Raw genomic sequence first — 18150 nt, 5'->3', positions numbered from 1 at the left:
AAAAGCCTCGTCATCTAATTAGTGGCGCGCATGAATAGATTAACGAGATTCTTTCTGTCCCTTTCTATTATCCAGCGAAACCACAACCAAGAGAACGAGCTTGGAAACACTAGCGGGGATAGAAGACCCTGTTGAGCTTGACTCTAGTCTGGCATTGTAAGGCAATATAAGAGGTGCAGAAAAGGTGGAAGCTAGAGTAAAATATTATTTCCCGAGCACCAATGGGATACCACCACTCTTATTGTTGCCTTCCTTACATGAAACAAATGCTGGGGTTATTGCAACCTCTCGGCACAACGTTTCATGTCCAGCGTTCAGCCATGTCGATATTTCTAACAATAATGCAGAAGACCGACCCTGCGGTCGATCGTCCGTTGGGTATCCTGGCGTGTGGTACGGGCTGTCTTCTGATCGGTGCGTACGAGACGTACTTCACGGTGTGCCATCCGACGTCCGATACGGTGGGTCTAAAAGTAGGGTTCCGTCTGCGCGCGGTGAAGCCACAGTCCGCTCAACTTTCACACATTTCACCGATGACAGTAGATATCCGGATACTCCAAACTCGGTGAACGACCGCAACTACGTTAAAGCCGGGTATGAATAAACGATACAATAATAATGAATACTCCAAGCCATGGACATTGGTAGGTGCGGAGTTTGATTGTGGCGGTACTTCTCTGAAACAGTAGCGGAGGTGTCAAAAACTCAACTCAGTGTAAACATAAACCACATGTTGAGCATAAGGACAAAAGTTGGCTTGATCTCGATGTTCAGTACATATTGAGACAGCAAATATTAGGCCTCACGTTTCTTTTGATTTAAAGAGTTTTTAGCAAGAGGTGTTAGAAAAGTGACCTCAGGGATAACTGGCTTGTGGACCCCAAGCGTTCATAGCGACGTGGCTTTTTGATCCTTCGATATCGACTCTTTCAATCATTGTGAAGTAAAATTCACAATGCGTAGGATTGTTCACCCTTTTCAGTGAACGTAAGCTGGGTTTAGACCATCGTGAGACAGGTTAGTTTTACCCTACTGATGTGTATTATAATCACTGTCTTAACGGTATTCCTGTGCAGTATGAGAGGAACCAACTCCAGTTACATATCTTCAACTCAACACGGTTTTATGCCAAAACGATCCACATCTACAAACCTGCTATGCTATATATCCTACGTAATTCAGTCGCTACAGGCGCGACAGCAGGTTGACGCCATATATACAGACTTCTCCGCTGCTTTTGATAAAATAAATCACCAAATAGCTATTGCCAAACTTGACAGACTTTGATTCAATTGATCTTTTTTGAATAGGTTGCATTTGTACCTGATTGGTCGTAGTATGATATCTAAAATCGGATACTACACAGCTGCACCTTTTCAAGCTAACTCGGGTGTACCTCAAGGCAGTCATCTTGGACCCTTTTTATTCTTACTTTATCTGAACGATTTGAACCATTCGATACAATGCTTGAAATTATCTTTCGCCGACGATTTTAAATTGTTCCATCTTATTAAAGATCACGAAGATGCCAGATTCCTACAAAAACAGTTGGATATTTTCTCCAACTGGTGTGACCTCAATAGAATGGTATCAAACCCATCTAAATGTTCCGTGATCTCTTTTACTCACACACGTACAACCGTAGTATTTAACTATGCTATTTCCGGAACTATCCTCAAGCGAGAATCGACTGTAAAGGATCTGGGAGTCCTTTTGGATTCTAAACTTAGTTTAAAGCATCACGTCGAGTATATTATCTCTAAGGCTTCCAAGACACTTGGTTTTATTTTTCGAGTCACAAAGATCCTTAAAAGCATACTAGTTCGTTCTATTCTAGACTACGCTTCTGTCATCTGGGCTCCCTATTATCAAATGGACACCCAACGCATCGAAGCTATTCAGCGTAAATTTATTCGCTTTGTTCGTCGTAGTTTTCCTTCAAGATATCCTAACAACCTCCCAAGCTATCAGGACGCTGTAAACTGGTCGATGTAAACCTGTTATCTGTTCGCCGAGATCTCTCCAGGGCAATATTCGTGGCAGATTTGTTGCAATCTCAAATTGATTGCTCCGAATTGTTAGGCAAACTGAATTTAAATATTCATACTCGAAATCTTCGATCTCATCAATTCCTGAGAATTCTAACCGCTCGCACTAATTATGGCTATAATGAACCTTTTCCAGTATGTGTCGTCTATTCAATCGATGTTCTCATGTATTTGATTTTATTCTATCTCGCATTACCATGAAAAAATTGTTTTTAAACACAATCTCAAACAGTCCTTCCAACTCCAATACTTAAACTTTAGATTTAGCTTAGGGTTAATTTAGTACCTAATCCACAAGCTTAGTTTAGTTCTCCCTTATTACGTCTGCCTCCATTCTCCATCGATTCGGCAACCAAGAATAATATTCATCATTAGGTTCGTTTCTAATATCCGCTCGACTCTCTCAATCCAACGGCTGTCCACCATCTTCTTCGAAACTAACTAGATCTTTATGATGTTACTAATTATTTGTTGCTTTCCCCCTTCTCCATCCTTTCACCATCTATTGCGACAATTAACTTGATCTTCAGCCGCTTTCAACTCCTTTCGAAACGCCTCCCCCCCCTTCCCACTCTTTTCAAAGGCTTTCTAAAAAAGTATAAAAAAAAATCCGGAACCGGAGGACGGATCCAAATGAAATTCAAGAAAATTGTATGAGGCTATAAGACCTTTCATTTGAATCTAAGCTTGTGAAAATCTCAGAGAAACGTGCGTAAGTATTTGTTTCTTCTTTTTGGTGCATATCACCCTGCAATTCCGGAACCGGAAATCGGATCCAAATGAAACTCAAGAACTTTGTATGGTACCTTAACATCTTTCATTTGAATCTTAGTTTGCACGGCCTTTCTATATGAGCAAGACAAAAATTATTTTGCATACAATACGAGATAGAGTATTTCTTTCTTCAGAAAAGTTGTAGATCATATTAAAACAAGAAAACATGCAAAATACTTTGCACGTTAAAATGCATTGGTGTCGAGACACATTGTTTATTATAGACTCCGAACATCAAATTTTTAGATCATAACTTTTTTCAATGAATTTCAAAAATTATTTAATGTTCTGCAAATATATTTTAATTATTGAAATACATACTTTTTGTCAAAGGTTGCATATTTTTATATTCACAAACTGAAAAGTTATTGACCATTTTAATTACAAAGTACTCAAGTATCAATATCTCAAAATGTGAAAGTATGTGGAACCAATTTCAACAAAGTTTGAAAGTTTGATCAAAATGATAATAAAAAACGTGTTTAATCCACCTATCAGTGAGATGATACCTTGTTTTATCAATCCGCATGTGTTTTTTCTTCAGGAATATTCTTCGGTTTTCATGACATTATTTTAATGACCGTCGTTTTAAGCTGCAATTTGACATTTTAATCACTCATTACTCTATCTAAAAAGGTTACAATCGATTAAACTTTTCATGATATGTCGAAGTGAGTTACACTTTAGAATTTACGGTAATTTAAGGTACTTCCAGAGCCGGTATTCAGGAACCAGCATAAACCAAACCGATTCGTATGGCCATATGACGAATAAATTGCAATAGTTTTGAGTCCAACTTTAAAGCTTTTCGGGATTATCATCTTCTATATCAGTTTGAATTTTAAAAATTCATCCTCCTGTAATTCCAAAATCGGAAGTCAACATTGAATAAAATTAATTAATTTTGTGTGGGACTATAAGTTTATTTTAATTTGAATTTTTTTCTGAAATTCGATTTGGCTTTATTTGAGAAAACGATTGAGCTTTGAGAAACGATTCGATACTTGAGCCGGAATTCGAAAATCGGTGTAGCCGAAGTCAGACAAATTCACCTGATTAGTTTACATTTGTTTCAATATGTTTAAAAATCAGTATAGACATTTTTGAGAAATCGTAGTACGGGTTAAATTGTTGGGTGCCTTCCGAATCGAAAACTGAATACCACTAAAACTGAAATAAATTTATTTGGTTGTCGACTATTCAAATCAGCAAATCTTAGATGATCCTTAGATATCATTTGAATCTTAGATCGGTTCAGCCATCTACGAGGAAAATAAGTTACACAATTTTAATTTCGTTTCACATATCATCCTGTAGTTCCGGAACCAGAAGTCGGATCGAAACATAATTCAGAAACCTTGTTTAGAAGCATACGAATTTTCATATGAATCTGAGTTTGTAGAAAACGGTTGAGTATACGCATTTGCTGATCTCGACGAACTGATTCAAATGGTATATGGGTGTTTTGTTCTTCCAGCATTTATTGCTGTAAGCAGTTTAAATCAATATAATTATGAAATTGTTCAGAATTCGAAAGTACTGCCATCTTTCCAATATGTCATATTCGAACGATTATGTTGCCAAAAACGAACCGTGCTAAAATTGGTCCGAGGCAAAATGTCATGAAAAATAATGCTGTTCACAGTCTTTTTGGTAGCCTTTCTTTGCCATACAGCGCTCAGAACTTCTACTGCTGGAATATGGGGGAAAAGTCGCTGACACAAAAAATTCGATATCTCTGTTAAAAATGGACGGATTTTAACAATCTATGGCTTGTTGGATAGCTATTACCGTGCGGAATCTAAGTCTGAAAACATATTCTGTTTTCAAGGTCAATTGTTACAGATACTGTCAAAAAACTGAAAATTTTGACATAAAACTTCGTATAACTCAAAAAGTAAACATCCGATCTCAAAACTATTCAATAGCGTTCTGGGTGACTGGGAGACCTTTCATTTGCGACTAGTTTGATCAAAATCGGTCCAGCCATCTCTGAGATCTCGACCTCTTAGTTGACAACACACATACAGACACACACACACATACACACACACACACAGACATTTGCTCAGTTCGTCGAGCTGAATCGATTGGTATATGACATTCGGCCCTCCGGGCCTCGGAAAATTTTTCGAAAGTTTGAGCGAATTCTATACCTATTTTTTATATATATAAAAAAAGGTAAAACTAGTAATCACAACCTAAATTCGCTTGAATTTATATGAAAACACACTATTAAAAGTAGCATGTTCTAACATTCCCAAATATGTATGTAGCACCCTAACGTACAGTAGATATTAACCTTGCACCTTAAGTTCAATATTAAACAAAGTAAACGAGAAAAGCAGTTGAAAAATTTCAGACAGAAGTAAACAGAATATTTAAAAGATAGACGAAGTTTTCAATGTTTTGTCGTGAATACAACTACCATTACTACGGGATGCCTTTTCAAGATTAGCCATATGGAAGAATAGGCAGAACATAATCGTGAATATTTCGACTTATATTAACGGCAACATAATTCTTTACCTTCTACTTGGTTAAAAACTTCAAACGCTCAGGTCGCAGCTCTCATTCGCTTTCTGGTCAGATTCTAGCGAGAAGTCGTCAGATTCTGGCGAGAAGTCACATTCAACCAGCAGCGTCGGAGAATGCACTTTCTGCGTGGTTAAAAACCTCAAACGCTCAGGTCGCAGATCTCATTTGCTTTTCGGTCGTCGAGGCGAGAAGACACATTCAACCAGCAGCGTCGTAGAATGCACCTTCTGCGTGGTTATAAACCTCAAACGCTCATTTCGCAATTCTCATTTTCTTTCCGGTTGTCGAAACGAGAGGACACATTCAACCAGCAGTGTTGTAGAATGCCCCTTCTGCGTGGTTAAAAACCTCAAACGCTCAATTCGTAGCTCTCATTTGCTATCCGGTCGTCGAGGCGAGATAACACATTCAACCAGCAGCGTCGGAGAATGCACCTTCTGCGTGATTAAAAACCTTAAACGCTCAGGTCGTAGCTCTCATTCGCTTTCGGGTGGTCGAAGCGACAGAACACATTCAACCAGCAGCGTTGAAGAATTCCCCTTCTGCGTGGTTAAGAACCTCGAACGCTGAGATCGCAGCTCTCATTCGCTTTCTGGTCATCAGGACGAGAAGACACATTCAACCAGCTGCGTCGTAGAATGCACCTTCTGCGTGGTTATAAACCTCAAACGCTCATGTCGCAGCTCTCATTCATCATCTAACACTCGATGTGGATAGACGAATAACCTACTACGACTAATTTCGATTTTGTTTTATTTTTTATTCGCAGTTGTCTACCAACCCAAGCTATGGGTAAAACGCGCCATAGATCCGAGAAGGATCCAAAGGATGCTAAGCGTCTGAAGCCAAGTGATGTACAGGTAAACGATCGTTTGCTGAGTAAAAACTAATATGCTGATCTGCCAGTTGATGTCGAAGAGGAACTGCAGAAAAAGGAAAAAATGCCGCTTTTCTACCTGAAGAGCTTCCCACCAACTCTACGCTCGGATTTCAATACGCTGATCAGCAAAGGACTACAGGCAACAATCCGTTTATGTACTGAAGGCTACAAAATAACTGTTCCGGCTTTGAACCACTACAAAGGAGTGGAATGTTATCTGAAGCAGACGGAATACTTCACACACGATATTGCCGCCAACGAACCTATGAAGGTTGTACTTCGAGGACTACCCGACATGATGGAAGCCGAACTAAAGCAGGCACTGTCGGAGGCTGGACTAAAGCCTATGATGGTGTTTAAAATGAAACGACATAATACGGACAAAAAGTTTAGAGATCAACTGTACCTGATCCATCTGGAGAAGGGCTCCATCACCATGAGTCAACTGAAAACGATTAAATCGTTATTTCACATAATCATCGAATGGCAAAAGTATAAACCGGTACATCGGGATGTACCAGTGCACGAACTGTTTGAACTACGGCCATGGAGCGAGGAATTGCCACATGAAAAGTCAGTGCGGGAAATGTGCCGAACCACACAATACCAACGATTGCCTACTAGATGACATCGCTGTAAAATGTGTGAACTGTGATGGCGACCATCCATCTACTAACAAATCGTGTCCCAACCGTGCTGAGTTCACAAAAATTCGACAACAGGAATCCCGTAAACAATCAACGCGCAAGAATGTTACACAGAAGGATGAAATTAATTTCCCACGGCTCCCACCGAAGAGGGATATTCCGAATTTGCCGCCACTTCCTCGCAGCAATCCAAAAGATTCAGCCGCTGGATGACAAAAAGAATCTTCCTCAAAAATCCTTCCTGGATGGGGCAATAATCAACCACAAGCAAAGGATGACTCTGGTGATTTATTCTCTGCTGAACAACTGATCGTCATTTTTGAAACAATAACAACAAAACTACGAAACTGCAGAATGCGGTTAGATCAAATCAACGCCTTAGGCAAATTCATCATCGAATATGCAATATAATGAGTTGGTTATAGTAAATTGGAATACTTGCTCACTCAGGAGCAAAACTGCTGAATTGTCCGACTTTCTTCCAGAGAAGAATGCCGATATTGCTATTTTAACTGAAACTCATCCTAAACCTGAAATTTCTATTTTTATTTCCAATTACAGAATTCACAGGCTCGACAGGACAACTACCAGAGGAGGGGGAGTTGCCATTGCCGTTAAACGATCCATTCAGCACAGGCTTCTGTCAGCCTTTAAATTGCAACTAATAGAAGCCATCGGAATTGAGATTACAACGACGATGGGACCCATCATCATCATTGCAGCGTACTGGCCCAAGCAAACCAATCTTCGAGATGGTACGTGTGCATCATTGAAGCGAGATCTGGCTATGCTCACTCGACGACAGAACAAATTCATCATTGCTGGGGACCTGAACGCACGGCATGAGCTGTGGGGAAACAAAAGACAGAATCAAAACGGATTCGTACTTGCCGAAGATTACGAAGCTGGACAATACAACATCCTCGCTCCGGATCAACCAACGCGACCTTCCAGATCGGGAGTTCATTTCATTTTGGATATATTAATCAGCAACATCGCCATAGACAGCTCTGCGGTTGTCTTCAACGAGCTCTCTTCCGACCACTTTCCAGTAATATTGACGTTGGGATCTTCACCAGAAACAGTGCCTATTCAACCTCGGAGGAACTATTATCGCACCGATTGGGTCCAATTTCAACAAATCGCCGACCAACATATTAATATCGATCTGCCACTTGATTCCCCGATGGAAATCGATGAGGCCCTATCTTCCTTCCAGCATTCAATCGCATTCAGTCGCTCGTGATAGGACGGTTCCAGTACAACATATGCCGAGTTCCTCTCTTCAAATCGACAGTGTCACCAAGAAACTCATCCGACTTCGAAATATCTACCGGAGACAGTATTAACGAACCGGCATCCTAGATAGGAAGACTTCTTATAACAACTTAACTAGGATAATCCAGGAAAGGATATCTGAGCTTCGCAACAGGAACTTCCAGCATAAGCTTCGAGAAATTCTCCCACATTCAAAGCCCTTCTGGTCCTTAACGAAGGTGCTTAAGAAAAAACCGAAGCCTATTCCTCCTCTGATGTCACCCCAGGACGCAGCTGAAGGAATACCTTTAATAACACCAGTAGAGAAGGCAAATGCGCTAGGCCAGCAGTTTGTGTGTTCTCACAATTTAGGACTCAACATTGTTAGTCCACATGAAAAAGCCGTTGCTGATAGCGTAGCTGAGGTTGACCAATCAGACAGCTTGGTTCCTGAGGAAAATAGAGTCACTGCGAATGAGCTGATGGCTATTGTGAAAAAATCCAAAAATATGAAGGCCCCCAGTTTCGACAACACATTCAACATTGAGCTGAAACATTTGAGTATTCGCTCATTTGTCTTCTTAACTAAAATATTTAACAGGTGCTGGGAGCTTGGTTACTTCCCTTCAAAGTGGAAGTTAGCTAAAGTTATCCCAGTTTTGAAACCGGGGAAAGATCCTTCCCTTTCCAAGAGCTATCGGCCCATCAGCTTACTATCTTCCCTATCCAAGCTGTTTGAAAAGTCAATACAAAGGTGAATTCTTGCTTTCGCAGATGAACAGGATATATTTCTGGAAGAACAGTTTGGGTTCCGGAAAAGAAGATCCACCATCCACCAACTCACAAGGGTTAACAACTCCATTCAGCAAAACAAATCAGTGTCCAAAACGACTGCCATGGCAATATTGGATATTGAAAAGGCATTCGATAATGTGTGGCACGATGGCCTGGTGTTTAAACTGCATCGGTATAATTTTCCCATGTATCTTATTAAAATTATCTTGCAGATAGAGCTTTCCATCCATTCCTTCATATAAACTTAGCAAAGTACTCAAAAAATTTTCAAAAAATGAGCAACAAATTCAATACTACCGTAACTTATTAGTAACAAATTATCCACCGTGTTTTGATTTGTTCCCAAGCTTATTCAGGAGGGCGGTTTCGTTAACTTTATATACACTTAGCAAAGTACTAAAAAAAATGAGCAACAAATTCAAAACTACCGTAACTAATTAGATACAAATTAACCATCTAGTGTCATGCACCATTCGATTCAGTTCGTCGAGTGTGCAAAATGTCTGTGTGTTTGTAACAGTTTTGTGCACTTTTCGCGGATATAACTAAATCAATTTTCACAAACTTATATTTAAATGATACGATTCCATAGAAACATTTCTGAATTTTATCTTGATCCGACTTCCAGTTCCAGAGTTATATGGTGATTAGTCAATCTCATGGGTGGTTCCCGAAAGGGATCATGTAAAGAGCAGCAATATAGTTAACATTTGGTCACATGTTGACAAAATCGTTCAAAAATGCAGCATACTCATTAGGTCTCTGTATCCGCTGATTTGTAGAACATCTAAACTGTGCCTGAAGAAACAGATGGTTGTATATAAACAAATCATCTACCCCGCAATTGAATACGCAGCCCCTGTTTGGCGGGGCTGTGCACGAACACACAAACTTAGGCTTCAGCGCATTCAAAGTAAGATCTTAAAGATGATTCTAAATCTACCCCCTTGGACAAGGACTAGTGAAGTACATGAGATGGCCTCCCTGGATATACTAGAACAAAAATTCGAACAATACTGCACGAAATTTGAAGAGAAGTACTCAATCTCTGAAATACAAATAACACAAAATTTGTACGTATTAGGTTAGGGATAGTCATAAGTAGGTAGATATTTTAATAATTAAAATAAATATTATGACTGAACATTAGTATGTAAAACAAGAGTAACTAAAACACCAATTATTAATAACGAATCGTATGAACAACAAAGATGAAAGGTCAAAGGGTCAAAACACTTGTACTGTAAAATGTTGATGTAATACTCAAAAATAAGATTAATAAACAGATATTTATGCAAAAAAAAAGGTCGCAGCTCTCATTCGCTTCTTGGTCATCAGGGCGAGAGGACACATTCAACCAGCAGCGACGGAGAATGCACCTTCTACGTGGTTAAAAACCTCAAACGCTCAGGTCGCAGCTCTTATTTGCTCTTCGGTCGTCGAAGTGAGAAGACTCATTTAACCAGCAGCGTCGAAAAATGCACCTTCTGCGTGGTTAAAAACCTCAAACGCTCAGGTCGCAGTTCTCATTCGCTTCTTGGTCATCAGGGCGAGAGTACACATTCAACCAGCAGCGACGGAGAATGCACCTTCTGCGTGGTTAAAAACCTCAATCGCTCAGGTCGCAGCTCTTATTTGCTCTTCGGTCGTCGAAGTGAGAAGACTCATTTAACCAGCAGCGTCGAAGAATGCACTTTCTGCGTGGTTAAAAACCTCAAACGCTGAGGTCGCAGCTCTCATTCACTTTTCGGTAGTCGAGGCGAGAAGTCGTCTTAATGTTTCAGAACTTAGTTCGGAATACAAGTTTAGAATTAATAGCCTGCATGCTGGAACCGGATTCTGGAACTAGATTTCGGACCTGAGTTCTGTTTCAAAATTTTAGTTATAGAACTAGATTGCAACTGAATTCTGAGTCTGTTCTAAGTTTTGAATTTATTTTCTGAAATCAGGTTTAGTTTCTAATTTTAGAATTCTCCAAACCGGTTCTTTTTAGAATCAATTATATATTTTCAACGAATTATGCGAAATTTAATTTCACTCTTATTGTATTCGGCCCCTTTTTAAATCACAGGCCTATTGTATCATTGATCAATTCTGCGAATGATGTTTTTTTACAAGAAGATTGTAATCGGTTGTGAACTCTATACCTTCACCAACCATATTAGTATCGTACCCACGAACAACTGGTCAGCCTGAAAATGCATGACGGAAGTCAGCGGTATTCATCGAAACCAGAACTCAACTCGTCTTTCTCTATCACGAACGCCTTCATAAAAGGTTCTTTTCAGAACCACTATTATTTTATCATGAAGAACTACAATGATTATTTCGTAATATTAAATTGAGTCTCAGAATGTTTGATTCACGTAATCCATACTTTAGTTTAGATGCATCGTTTCAAATTCTTGTGGAAATGGGAAAAGCATACACAAATCACACAATCGATCAACCAATTGGTATTCGGAAGTATGAAGAAAGCGTGAAAGTTTTATTCGTATTCACGTCATCCGGTTATGTATCTGACATTATGTTACATAATCTCACTTTTTTTCAATGAAATTATTTATCTGTTCTGTTTAACGGTTTTTATTTAATTTTATTGGAAGGAACACTGTATCAGGAGACCTCGCCTTTGTTTTGTCGTGAATACGACTTACTTTATTATGGGGCACCTTTTCAAAATTTACCCTCTGAGAGAGTGATAAGTTTTTGATCGTGAATATCTTCTGTTGTATCTAATGAATCAACATAATTCTTGCTACATGCCATCGGAAATATGATCACAATTTTCAGTTGTTTGAAATAATATGAAACAGTTCAAAATTAAACTTTTCTGAATTGTTTGGTATAATCGAGTATAAAGGGGATAATTCATAAGGCGCCGTTGCCTTTCTCGTATTTTGAAAGCTCATAGCTCAGTGATCTGTGGAAGGATTTATATAATCAACTACCAATAGAATCGAAAATTTTCAACTTGAACGTGTATTGCAACAACATTGAAGTTTTTCAATAGTACACTATTGAAAAACTTGTTTGATTTAACTCATGACAGCACCAGGGAATCAGAACGCGAGATGTATGCATCTATACAAGAGCATCCATATAAAAGTTGAGTGGTTCATTTTTGCTACCATTTGCTGAGTAACTGTTCCCGAAACAAGACACGCGCGAGCAACATCGAGGACCTGTCGTCTCACTGTTTCCCGTTCTGCGAACAGGAAAAGGAATTTTAGCGTACACCGCTGCCAGTAGCAGGTAGAAAATGAAATGTGATGTGAGAAATAGCGTCATTTAAATTCAAGCAGCAACTCTGAACGCACGAGACACCGTCAGTACGATGACGTCGAAAACCGGTAGAAAGGCAGCCGAAAAGTCCAGCAAGGCCCATTCAAAGCACTTTTCAGTACTTTTCAGACAATTCAAAGCACTTTTCAGTGCTAAAGATCATCATAAAGAAATAGTTGAATTTTTTCGCTTTCCTACCATTTTCTGAGCAACTGTTGTCGAAACAAGACACACACGAGTACCATCTCAGATCTAAATGCAAATCTTGTTGATTAGTTCAAGGCACTTTTTAGTGTAACAGATAATCATTAAAAGTTAATTCAACTTTCAATATTTCCTACCAAAATATTCATTAAGATGGAAGTTAAAATAATTTGCACCGTCACTAACACATTTAATTACGAACGGCAATGCGAAATGGAAGTGATGATGTTGAACACATCTTTATACTAGTATGGGGTCGTGTGAAAATATGCCATGCGAAACAGGATTGAACAGGACTTTTCTGATATGTTTGGTATAAACGAGTATCAAAAAAGATAATCCATAAGGCGCGTTTGCCTTGCTCGTATTTTTAAAGCTCATAGCTCAGTGATCTGTGAAAGGATTTATATAATCTTACTACCAATAGAATCGAAACTTTTCAACTTAAACGTGTATAGCAAAAGCATTGAAGTATTTCAATAGTACAGCCAATCAGAACGCGTTCTGAGGAAGAGAACAACTAAGTATACTTATAATTTTGAAATTTGGCTTTGCCGAGCCGCAATTGGTTTTTGAAATGTATAAACAGCTACTGTTCCGTTGCATGTTTATGGTTTTTTAACTGAAAAGTAGTGTTTTTAGCAGAATTTCACAAAGAATCTGAAAATTCAGCTCAAAATTATAAAACTTTATTCAAAACAAACGAGATTTACATAAACTTTTTCGCATTTTTTTTATTGCTTGCGCGCTGTTCTTTCGTATCGAGATGGTGAGAGAAATGCACGGTGGGCACGGTTGCATTTTATCGTTAGCAAACATTACATATCAAATAATGACACGAATTTATAATGCTGCATGGGTTTTGTGTTGAAATAAAATCGAGTTGAATACAATAAAATTGTTATTGTAAGAAATCGATTATTTTTATGTAACTGTCTTTTATAATGCTAGTAATGTCCAAGTCTGTTGAGTTCAATGCATTGATGTTGCTGGAGCAGTAATGCATGGCTGTGTAGTATCATATAATAGGTATTACTTCGAATTGTACCAATTCATTATAGCAAAACTAAAAATTCAACCTTGACAGGCTACTGAATGAAATTAATACAAGCCAAGTATTATCGGTCATGTAGAACATTTAAAAATTCAAGAAACCTCAGAAACCAATTCCTGCTCTCAAGGAAAGAAATCAAATAATTGTAAAAAAGCTCAAAAACTTGCTCAGCAGTTCGAGAGTGTCCACAATTTTAATTTTAACGTTATGAGTCCTATTGAAAATGAAGTCTCACTGAAAAATGATCAAATTTCAACTCAAGTGTTATTACAAGATGACATTACTTAGATGAATTTAGATGAAATTAAGTCAATTATTAGGACACTTAAAAACCCGAAAGGTCCTGAAAACGATGGAATCTTTAATATTCTTATTAAAAGAATTCTTAATCTGAATTGCCACCCGTACGAGCTGGTGTGACGACACAAGTCTGTTAGCCACAGGTAAAAACCTAAAAGTGTAAATATTTTCTGCCATTATCTGTCAAAATGGAAAATTTGACCAAATGCAGCAAAAACGCAATTAATTATCTTTCCTCATAAGCCAAGAGCTAACCCACTATTTTGAAGGATTATTTAATCGATTTTTAAAGCATATTTTGTTTCGATATAATTTTGTATCCGACGCGTAAATTCGAAGCTAGAAGCGTTTTCGATATTTTGTTATAAAACAAAAATTCCGCATTTAAGGTTTAAATACATTATCAAACTACAAAATTTCTGCCAATATTGGTTTGGAATATTCAGTCAGCAGTCTTTTAGGTTCCGTATAAACTTATTTGTGTTTGTAAATTTTCGAAATTATTTCTTTGAGAATTTTGGTTACCCTGATCGTTTATTTGGTTGGGGTTGATGGCGAAAGATGTCTCGCATGAATCGAAAGCAATGTCTTGGCATTACATTCCTTCTGTGGAATTTGGCCTTCCTGTTTCAACAGACTTATTCTTAGTATACAGAATCATTTTATGGCTAGTACAGATCGTACTGACACTATGAATCATTCCACGTCGGAGCTCGAACATATGACAACTGGCTTATAAGACCAGCGCCGTATGCATTGAACCGCAAACCCGGGCGAATCGAACGGTGCACAAAACAAATCCAGCCGCTGATGTGCATAGCACATTGTTAAAAAAAGTCCCGGGACCGACTGAGATGACATTTGTAATGTCAAACTATCATCCTCGTTCAGAAGACAAGTATCAAATTTTCACGTCAATCGCACCACAAACACTTTTTGAGTTACGAAAACTTAAAAATAACGAATTCCGTTTATTGATAAAACATTGCTTCCTATAAGGAAAAACCGGGCAAGTCCAGCAATGGTTTAAGAAGTGTTACCCCCACTCAGAAAACAAAGATTTGTTGTATTCTGATTTTAAAATGACCAAGTTAAGCAGTCATCCGAAAAAATGTGAGCAAGTTTTGATAAACGCTATGGATGAACACAAAATCAAAGTCCAACTGAACTGGAAGTGCTTTTATGATCGTATGCGAAAATCTGGGCATGACAAAAATCTTTTCCAGCTGGTCGGCACTGTTTAGTCGCAATAAAAAGTATTTCTTGCGTCGATATGAAACAGTGGACGAAACATGGATCTTTCTTTATTTTCCGGAGTTGTATCAACATTTAGACGGGGAAAACGCAACAGGTAGCTGCAACAAGTATGGCGTCAGTTTTTAGATGCTCGAGGTATAATTAACGTCGATTATATTGAAAAGGAAGTACCAACAAAAGTGTTTAGTTATTAATGCGTTTGAAGTATGGAATCGTTAAAAACGGCCTCATATGAAGCAGAAAAAATCATCGTTAACCAAGACAATGCACCGTGCCACAAGTCAATGATATAATGGCCAAATTGAACCATATTCTCAAAAACCTAGCCCCAGCTACTACTTGTCATTTGATGATCTGAGAGAGTCATCGCCGCAACTGAAGCCTATTTTAAGGCCATGGACAAATCATTCTATAAGTATCATATAAAAAATTTAGATAATAAATAAAGAAATTTTGCTCAAGAGATGTTGTTTTTCTAGGTAGTTCCTGAACTTCTTGGACGATGTGGAAGCAACCTTCTCTACGGCAGTATCTAACCGCACAGAGTGCAAGTCGATTCAACACTGAATTTTGTTTTCTGTGAGTAATTTTCTCAAATGCAACGCACTCATTGAAGAGCAGAAATCATATGAAAACCGTGGACTTATACGTATACGAAACCGTCATATCAATTAGAGGAATGACAATGGCTTGAAAAACAGGGAGAACATTGGAGACATTGTTCGTGGTTGAGTTGTAGATGTTCAAAACCTAACTACTGTCTATATGGTTTTACTTCTATATTTTGAATTTTTACCCCGGTATAGAAAACAAAGACGCAATCCTACGTCAAAAGATTTTGAGTGATTTCATTTATGTGAAGATAAAAATGGAAAGGCGAGATGTGACAAGGTTGATTTTAGCAAACTGAAATCTTTTACTAACTTAACTTTCGCAAGAGGAGTTGAACTTAAGCATCTCATCTATGCAAATCCCTCGAGTCTCTGGTATACCGGAAAATACCGATAAAGGTCTTTTACCACCTACTATCCGAACCGACAAAAGCATAGTTATCAGAAGTTGTTTCTTTCTACTTGCGGCTGCATTCTCATACACAATTAATTCTTCACTATTTTCCCAATAGTGAAAAAGTACAAATAGCATGAAGAGTTTCCATCAGGTAGCAGTGAGTGCAGCGCTACTGAATATCGCTTACAACCTAGGCTAAACAGCCAGGACACTGTGACTCTGGGGGCATAAGCAATAGTTCGAACAAACCTTTCATTCTGATGTTCAACTTGCTGTAAAAAGATTGAGAAAAATATCCATACAGTGAAGAACTAAATGTATATAAGAATGCTGTCACAAGTGGAAACTGACAACTTCTGGTAACTTTTCTTTTACCAGTTCGTATAGTAAATGGTAAATGACCTTTTTCGGTACTTTCCAGCATACCAGAGACTCGAGTGATTTGCATGAATGAGATCATTTAGGGGTTAGCCAAATTTTGTGCTAGGGCACATAACCGTTTTTATTAGTTTTATGTTTCGTCTTTGACTCATCAGTGCAGAGCAGTTCTAATTGAACTGCTTAGTGCTAAACTCGGCAGTTCAATTTGAACCGCTAAGCAGACGTAAAGTTTCTGCTACTTACAGAACACTTTTTTTGTTTTGCAACAGAGTGCAATGTCTTTTCTGACGTGCCGAACGAACGGAATTTTCGGGCCCTGCTTTGGTTTACTTGCTTTGCACAAAAAACTCACTTTCAAGGATCACATTGAAGGAACCCAGGCGAAGTGTAATAAATATATTAAATGTTTATATCCTCTTATAAACAGAAATTCTAAGCTCTGTCTAAAGAACAATTTATCAATTTATAAACAAATTTTCAGACCAGCCATTCTTTAGGCTGTATCAATTCGGTCAAGTTATTGACCTTCAAAGGATTCAGAATAAAATTCTGAAAATGATTTTGAAGTGTCATCCCTGGTTTAGTACAAATGAGTTACACAGACTTACAAATATAGAACCATTAGATGTAATATCACATAATATTATAAACGAATTCCGACAAAAATCGATGCAATCTTCAATTGAACCGATTCACTCTCTGTATTAGTTAGTAAGTTAGTATACGAATTTCTTTTCCCCTTTACACAATACATGTAGATTTACAATTTTCCCTACACAAAAATCACAGAATTTCGGAAGCAAATGGTATCTTCATGGTAGTAACCAAATCATGTATATAGTAGGGCTGAAAAGTCACCACTTGTGGCTGAACACCCAATTTAAATCTCAATAATTTAGTTTTAACTCATACTCCAATAAATAGTAATTTAAAATATATCCTTTACAGATGACCTTATGAATCGATACACTATGCTCCCAGATTCGTGTCTTGTTGAATTGCACGGATTTGCAGACTCGTCAGAATTAGCATATGGAGCGTGTGTACACTTGAGGTTTATCCAGTTTGGTAAAAATATAAACAAGCATCTATTATGCAGTAAATCCAAGGTTGCACCGCCTCGAGCTTTAACGATCCTCAAAAAAGAATTATGTGCAGCTTTATTGTGAACAGGTCTTATCGTGCAAGTGCTTCAATCTGTGAAGTTTAATTTTGGGAAGGTTATGTTGGGGAGTGATAGCCAAATTATATTAGCATGGATTCAAAAACCGCCAACCCTACTTCCAGTCTTCGTGAGTGGTTACTAGTAGTGTAGTCGAGATAAATAAATCCTCCAGTCAAAAGAACGCATGTTTTCTGGTCTTCAATCGTTCTTTTGAAGAGAATCCATGCTTGCTACTAAACTCAGGCATATACATGGTAAGCAAGTTAGTCAATACATATATATATATAACCTTATGTTAGTTAATCATAATTACTCTTGATTCATAATCCTAATGTAACAGTAATCACTATCAATATCAATTGAATTAGGATATATTCAAAGTATGAACGATTCATAAGTCCATTACGAATCAATGAGTCTTTTTTACAAGCCAACAAAACTAGTGGTAAGCCCATTGCGCTCAATTACTAAAAATATTCCTGGTTGCTATGTGTCGGTTTTTCTTGTTATGCTTTGTGCGACGTTTCGGTCAACTCAAGTGGTTGAAATTTTGCGCG

This window comes from Malaya genurostris, chromosome 2 (assembly GCF_030247185.1).
Source record: "Malaya genurostris strain Urasoe2022 chromosome 2, Malgen_1.1, whole genome shotgun sequence".
Classification (NCBI taxonomy): Eukaryota; Metazoa; Arthropoda; class Insecta; order Diptera; family Culicidae; genus Malaya; species Malaya genurostris.
This window is presented reverse-complemented; position numbering follows the sequence as displayed.